Source organism: Dermochelys coriacea, chromosome 16 (genome assembly GCF_009764565.3).
Source record: "Dermochelys coriacea isolate rDerCor1 chromosome 16, rDerCor1.pri.v4, whole genome shotgun sequence".
In the NCBI taxonomy this organism is placed as follows: Eukaryota; Metazoa; Chordata; order Testudines; family Dermochelyidae; genus Dermochelys; species Dermochelys coriacea.
The window spans coordinates 1,297,487-1,305,138 of NC_050083.1; positions in this window are offsets into that span (position 1 = coordinate 1,297,487).

The following is a 7,652-nucleotide window of genomic DNA, read 5'->3' on the forward strand; positions in this document are numbered from 1 at the left end:
GCCACCCACCCATCCTGCTGCCACATGAGGGTTCCATAGCACATGAAGAGGAGAGCCACTGAACTCTGCCTCTCCCCACCCCTACCCAGGGACCTCAGGAGTTGTTTGAGCCACATCCCCTGCAGTCTGAACTCAGCTCGGCTTTGCCTCCAAGGGCTGCTGCTTCCCTGGGTGAGACTCCAGGAATGACTGAACTCTTCTGGCTCAGCTCAGTCTGGGTCTCCCCTCTTGCTTGTTAGGGCTTGTCTGAACCCAGTTCTGCTTCCTGTGATGCTTCCTGAAAAAGATGATATATACAAGACACGTGTTTTTGTAGACAGGCCGCCTCTCTCCAATTGTGTGCGAGATATGTATGTTCCCATTTGTTCCCATCTGCTCTGCTCCATGTAGTAGAATAGAAGGGTTCTCTTAGTGCCTCCTTGGCCTCTCCAGCATAGCTGTCCAGTCACAGAATGATAATGTGTCTCCAGAGAAGGCAAACACGAAGACACATCCACAAACTCCTCTTCTTAACTCAGCCTAACTAACCACGCACCACCACAGCAAGGCCAGTCTTGGCCTGAACACTTCTTTAGGATTCACTGTTTGGGGGTCCAATACAAGGTGGCTTGTTGCACAATAATGAACCCTTCTAGGTCACTATAACAGGAATGGCATTGGCAGGAGTTGTCAGAACCATGCATCAGAGATTTTAGAGGAAGTTCCTTCCCTTTCCGGATCACAAATCTGTTTATTTTGAGGATGCTGGGTGAAATCCTATCTAAATGACTCCCTTCCCCCTCGCCCCCATTTGAGTTCAGGTGAGTTGCACTGGTGTAAATGGGAGCACCTTCTGGCCTAGTGTTGGCTGGTGTCTATTTTAAATCAAAAAGAAAAGGAGTATTTGTGGCACCTTAGAGAAACAAATAGTCTCTAAGGTGCCACAAGTACTCCTTTTCTTTTTGCGAATACAGACTAACATGGCTGCTACTCTGAAACCTATTTTAAATCAGTTTCCCATCAGTTAAACAAAAATTACGGGAGGCAAAGATCACTGAAAACTAAGATTGACACTAAACTAGAATAGCATATGCACATGTGATCCCAGAAATTGTCTATTCATCTTGTCCCTGCCTTGCCTCTTAAAATAACTGTTTAACTCTATGAGCATTCGTGATCAGAATCAGAACGTCCCTCATTCAAACCCTGCTGGCTGGACTTGTTACAGGAGGCCTGGACTGATGCAGCAAACATCTGCTGAAGCCAAGGTTTGTTGCAGCCCAAGCAGTAAACCACGGAGTTTGCCCACTGGGAGACAAGCAGCCAGGGGCCTACAGCCTTAGATTCGGGGGGCTGAATGAGACACCATTGTCTAGTACGAATTTTCCTCCACCTGTTCTGTTGGATGAGGAAGTGCAAGCCAATGGCAATCAGAAACCAGTGGACCCACAGCTATGGGTCAGTCTGATTGCTGATAGCTTTGTCTAGCTCCTGGGAGTTTAATGCATACATGTGAGACTTAGAGATGATGGGCCTGATCTTGAACTCAGTTACACCACTGTAAACCTGCTGTGAAACCAGTGATGATAAGTTGTGTGAGATCGGAGTCAGGACCCTGGGTATAAAGGCTAGAGTGCAATCTCTTACCTGTGCTGGAGAGGCACAACTGGAAGTTTTGATTCAGACATATGATACATGGGAGAGAATTTGTGAAATAGTGAATTTAGAGGTGAAAATAATGGATATTAAATTCTAAGAACCCATGTGAAGGAAAACTACATTTCATTTTCCTTAAATATTTAGTAAAGGTCAGAGTTAAAAGATAATGATTGCTATTCTATTGCTTTTAAAAAATATTTAAAATTGGCCAATGAAAGGAAAAAGATTGGTCTATGGGTCTCTTACCTTTGGTAAGTGGTTACCATTCTGTTAGCAGCTGCATTTCTTCCTTACGTTCTATGTTGCAAAGTGCTGGTGTCTTTAACTGATCCCGATATTTGGTTGCTCCCTCTGCAGCTGGGGCCCAGTCCAGCTGTCACTGAACTAATTGGAAGTCTCTCCATCAACTTCAATGGGAGCTGTGTCTGAATTTCAGTAACATGAAAACTTTTGCACAGAACTTCAAGCAGCTGCTGGAGAGTTTTGTTATTGTGTACAACTGTGAACTCTTCATGAGACTCTCCAGTTCTTTCTGGAGTTTATATAGCAATAATGTGCCCGTCTCTTCTCCACTGTTCCCATTCCCCACATGATATACGTGTTTTTTCGGCTTTTGAATGTAACCTTTTGCCTATGGCTGTGCAAATCAGTTTGTGGAGTTCTACTGATGTACCCAGCTCTCTCCCTAGGGGGAGAAAAGTTCAGTGTTATTGCATTGACCGGCCTTTGGCAATTGGCTTTAAAACCTTAAACCATGGCTGGTGTTGGGATTTGCACACAATTGAATAGAAGATGGGGGTGCTGGAGTTTTGACTCAAACTCTGACACAGAGATCGCATCCCTCTTCAAACATCCTGCTCGCTCTTACGTGAGGCTTTCAAGGGACACAACCCCAGATATTAATCCTCCAATCTGAGATGTCATAAAAATGACCCAGGTTAGCGTAGGAGAGGGGGACTGTTGGTGAGTGGGGAGAACTACACACATGCATCTATATAAATAAGTTAATGCATGTGTACACACACATGGAATCCTGCCATTGTTTCTTGTAACCAATTATTTCCCTCAAAACCACACACTAGTTTATCATCAGAGCTGCTAGCACAGCCTGGGTTCCCGGCATTGATTTTGCTTAAAGAAAAAAGCCCCAAGCAATGACTGGAAAAATACCTACAGAATCACAGGTCTACAAAGCATAGAGAAAGTAATCATAGCTCATGTCCTTTTTATATTTGTGTATATCTGTTAGGAATACGGAAAAGGTGGGCAAATTACCTTTCTCCCAGTAGGAAGGAGAAAAAGTAAATACAATTGTCAGCATTAATGAAAGCAACACAATCTAATATATAACCATTTACTTGACAATACCATGTAAAAGATCAAATGTGTAGGGCTCAATTCTGTATTGTGCTGACTGCCCTTAACTCCCACTGATTTCCATGGGAGTTGAAGGCATGCAGCTTCTTGCAAAAATCAAATCTTTCCAGAGGAGGAGTGTATGTAGCCAACTTCCCCCATGTTTAAGTCGTTGTGTCGCCTCCTCACCACTGCACTGAACAAAGCAGATAGCAGTAGCTGAGGATTTCATTTCAGCAGACAGGCAATAGATTTGGGGAAGGAACAATCTTTCCTTTTCCCATCCCATTTCAACTGGAAATTACAGTTGGATCAATCCCATGCAGAGAGCTCCAAACTCTTCACCCCCAAATTTCCAAAAATGACCACTGCTGCTCTCGAGTACCAACGTGAGACAGCTCAGGTGCACAAGTTGGCTACCGAAGATCTGAAGCACCCAAAATTAGTGGAGAGTTTTGAAGTGTGGGTCTTGCCTCTGTGGGGGATTCAAGCTGCATTTCAAAGGACAGATCCTGGGCTCTGAGCCAGCAGGGCAGATCTGCTAAAAGGCTGAAAGAAGAATCTTTCTGAGCACTCTCCCCCCAACCTTAAATGCCGTTTGCGATTGGTTACACTGGCCTCCTTCCAGGTGGGCTAGATCTACCATATTCACTGGGTACGTTCACATGTATCTTTGGGATGATTTGCTGCTTTGTGTATGATGATCATGTTTCAAATACATGAAAGTTTATAGGTTTTAAGATGTGATTTAATAAAAACAGACATTTTGGTGAAAGCAAGAGAAAAGCTTTTTTCTTTTCATACAGTCTCTCTCTGCCTGGTTACTAACACGATAACCAAGTGCTACTTGACAAATCTGCTGTTTGGTGCCCAGTGAGGGTTTAAATACTTTTAACATTTCTAAAATTGCAGCAGGCAAAGAAGTGCTAAAGCAGAAAAGCAGGGCTCTTACAGAGGGGAAGACAAGCCCAAGTATTGGGTCTCAGGGGCCACAGCTGTTGTGTGACAGCATTAAACGATCTATAGAAAAGCATTGGTCCTTTACCAACCACATGGCCATGTGAAGGGCTAAGCGGTGACCACCCTTGTGGTTCTCCTGGCAGAGACGGATGCACTTCTCAGCTGCACAGCAGCTCCATGCACAAGTGGGTGATTCTCTTCAGAGCCACAGTACCTAGCTGCATCCTCCTGACACCTTTTGACCTTTCAGCCAAAGCAGACTTTTCACTGTCTTTGTCCCTAGGTCCAAGGTGATTGCAGTGACAATACAAGGGGGTCCCTTTATAGAAACCCCCGGAGCCCTTTTGTTTTAATTCCCCTCCTCTCCACCACTATGTCTCTAGTGTAGACTTGTCTTTCCTAAACCAACAATTCACACTCCACCCATTTGGTGGTGCTGTCTGACCACCATCCGCAGTCCCTGATAGCCTCAGAGCCAGCGAAAGAGCTAGGAATGAAACGAGTTCCCACTCCTACAACTCAGGGAAAGAGGGGCCAGGACTAAGAATCACGCCCGACTCCCTTGGGTCAGTGGACAGCATTAACCACTAGGCAAACACTGTTGCCAGCTGGCTTGCGTGTGTGTCCTTTCCGTGTGCTGTCCCACTCTGCACAGCTAGTTGGCTCAGCAGACGTGGATGGCACAGCTTAGTGTGGTTAAGTGCTGGAGGCTGGAATGTTATTGCCGCAGTAGCGCTGCTTAGGCTGCTCAGTGCTTCTGTCCTTGCAGCTTCAGCGTTACGAGTAGATAGTCTGCTGACTTGCTGCTCTTCAGCGTTACTCAGGAAGGAAGACCCCAGCCACAGCTCAGCAACAAAGGCACTCGGCCAGGTTCACTGCCCCTAGACACAGTCTCAGCGCCCTGGCTCTGTTGTTACAGGTACCTGACATGTGAGTGACTGGATTAGGGTGACCATACATCCTGCTGTGGCCGGACAGTTCCTTTTTTAAGCCTTGTCCCAGCTATTCCAACTTTTTTGGCAAAAATGGGCATTTGTCAGTTAGCAAGAGTAAATGGGATAAATGACCACTGGTGTCAAAAAAGCAGGGTGCAGAGGAATGTGTGCAGGGGACACCAGTGACCCCAATCTCGCACAGCGGGGCAGGCAGGGCTCAGGCGAGCCTTGTGCTGTGTCTCATTTTCCCTTTGGGAAATATTGTCACCCTAGCCTAGTAGCAAGAAATGGCTCAGTTGGCAGTGGGAGTTTCTGCCATCCCCTAGGCCACACAACGAATTAAGTCGAAAACCACTAGCATACACATAGACACCACCAGACATATTTCCTGACATCTGTCTGTTACCGTCCCTTGTTCCTGATATCTTGGACAAACCATCCCTATTAACTGTTTTGTCAAACCATCCCATCCTGTGCTACAATGGGATGTATCGCTAGCTGGAATACGTTTACGTAAATATCTAGCGCCTAGGACACTAATAACAGCTTTCCCAAGTACATGTACTGGGCAGTGAATCTGCTTTAAGCCATGGCCTGACTTTGGGACCTTAGCTCTTGCACCAGGTTCCAGGCTTTATTTCAAAAACAAGCTCCTTTCTCTCCATTTTCAAGGTTCTTTTGCTTTATAGTGATTTTAGCTGGCCTCCCTGAGGGTTATTTATCATTTGGTGACTCATCCATACCACTAATCCACTGAATGCTCGAATTAGAATGCTAGAGCAGAGGTTTTCAACTTTTTTTCATTTGCAGACCCCTACAAATATTTCACATGGAGGTGCAGACCCCTTTGGAAATCTTAGACATAGTCTGCGAACCCCCAGGGGTCCACAGATTGAAAACCACTGTTCTAGAATAATACAGCACACAGCTGCTGCACCACAGCCGAGTTGTCGGCTTTCTGGGCATACGGGTGAGCTCTTCTGTCTTCCTGGGTTACTGCAAAAGGTGATGGATCACTGCAAAATTTGGGAGGGGACAGCTGAAGTTTTAATGTCTGGTGTGTTAGCTCCAAGGTGATTGTGGGAAGTTTAGTTGGTGAAGGCACAGGAAACTGGAATATCTGAAATTCTGTTGCAGTTTAATTTTTGTCTTCGTTAGATGGTGTGAGGTGCCCTGCCTCCAGCAGCAACACTGGACTATAGTGAAATAAACAGATCAGCAGCACTTCCACTGTGCACAAACATGACTGCCACAACAGAGAAAGGAAAATAGGGACTCTGCAAGGCAGGTTAAGACCACACCCAGCCCTAAGGTGTTGGGCCCATTCTCTGCTGCCCTCAGCCCCTTTGTGTTCTATCCATGGATAAATACCTCTGTTGTGGGGCATATCTATCCTGTAGCACCTTGTACTTAGGGAGGCATTGCAAATACTCCCTGCCTCTGTTTCCCTTCTGAGGAAACCACTAACTTCAGCCACTCTTGCCTCAATCACATGAAGAGTATTAGGGCCTGTTTGTCAGACAAAAGGGGCTATAACAATAAGTCTCAAACAAAAGTTGTGCTGTAGCCTGCCCTCTCAGCACTGTTCCCAGTCCCTTCAGGGTTCTCTTTGTCTTTTTGTCTCTCCTTAGGGCAGGAGTCCCCAGCCCTCCTCCTACAGCTGGGCAACTCAAGCAATTATTATCCCTCTTCTTACCAGAAGGCCCCAGAACACCTTCTTGAGCTGGGTTGTAATTTATCTCCCTCAGCTAGCTCCACTTGGTCCTCAGAGGGTTCCCTGGCTACACCCTGCTAACTCAGGGCCCTGCAGGAGCCTTCTTACTCCTTTCATACATGTAGGCATCTGCTCTGCTATGAAAAAAGGAGGCAGCATTTATGCTGGCCCCATCTCCCTGCTCATTCCTTATTGGCTGAGTGAGACAGGAGCCCACCCTATCCTATCTGCAGGGCTCCAGGTCTTGTGCCCTTAAAGATGCAGTAACTTCTTTCAGGGATCTCTTTCCTCTCTCCCCATAGCTCCTCACGCTTTGTGTATCACCCCTCCAAATGGTTAAAGGGCCATGCCACGTGCTGGGGAGGACTGACCAGCAGGCAGTACTGCCTGTAAGAGGCAGACTGCCCTGTCACAACCCTACTGTCACCCATCTAATAATGGACATGGGTGGAGCCCTCTCCTGTGCTAGCTGGTCTCAGCTGCTGGAAAAGCCTCTGTGGGAGAATCAGCAAGTGGCTGTAACTTTTGCTGGGGTACAGCCTCCAATAAAGTGAGTTGCATAGTTGACACACCCTTTTCTCTCTCCTCTTGGCTGAATCTGTAACTGGGCCTTTGTCACAGAATCATAGAATCGCTGGGTTGGAAGGGACCTCAGGAGGTCATCTAGTCCAATCTCCTGCTCAAAGCAGGACCAATCCCCAACTAAATCATCCCAACCAGGGCTTTGTGTTTGCTCCTGGGTAACAGACACAAAGTAGTTTACATCCAGTCTAGCCAGCATATTGTGATTAACTATTTAAGGTAATGGCACATTGATTAAAACAATGGGCCATGGGAAAAGGTTATTAGAATAATAGAATATTAGGGTTGGAAAGGACCTCAGGAGGTCATCTAGTCCAACTCCCTACTCCAAGCAGGACTAATCCCAACTAAATCATCCTAGCAGGGCTTTCTCAAGCCAGACCTTAAAACCTCAAAAGAAGGAGATTCCACCACCTCCCTAGGTAACGCATTCCAGTGCTTCACCACCCTCCTCGTAAAAAAGTTTT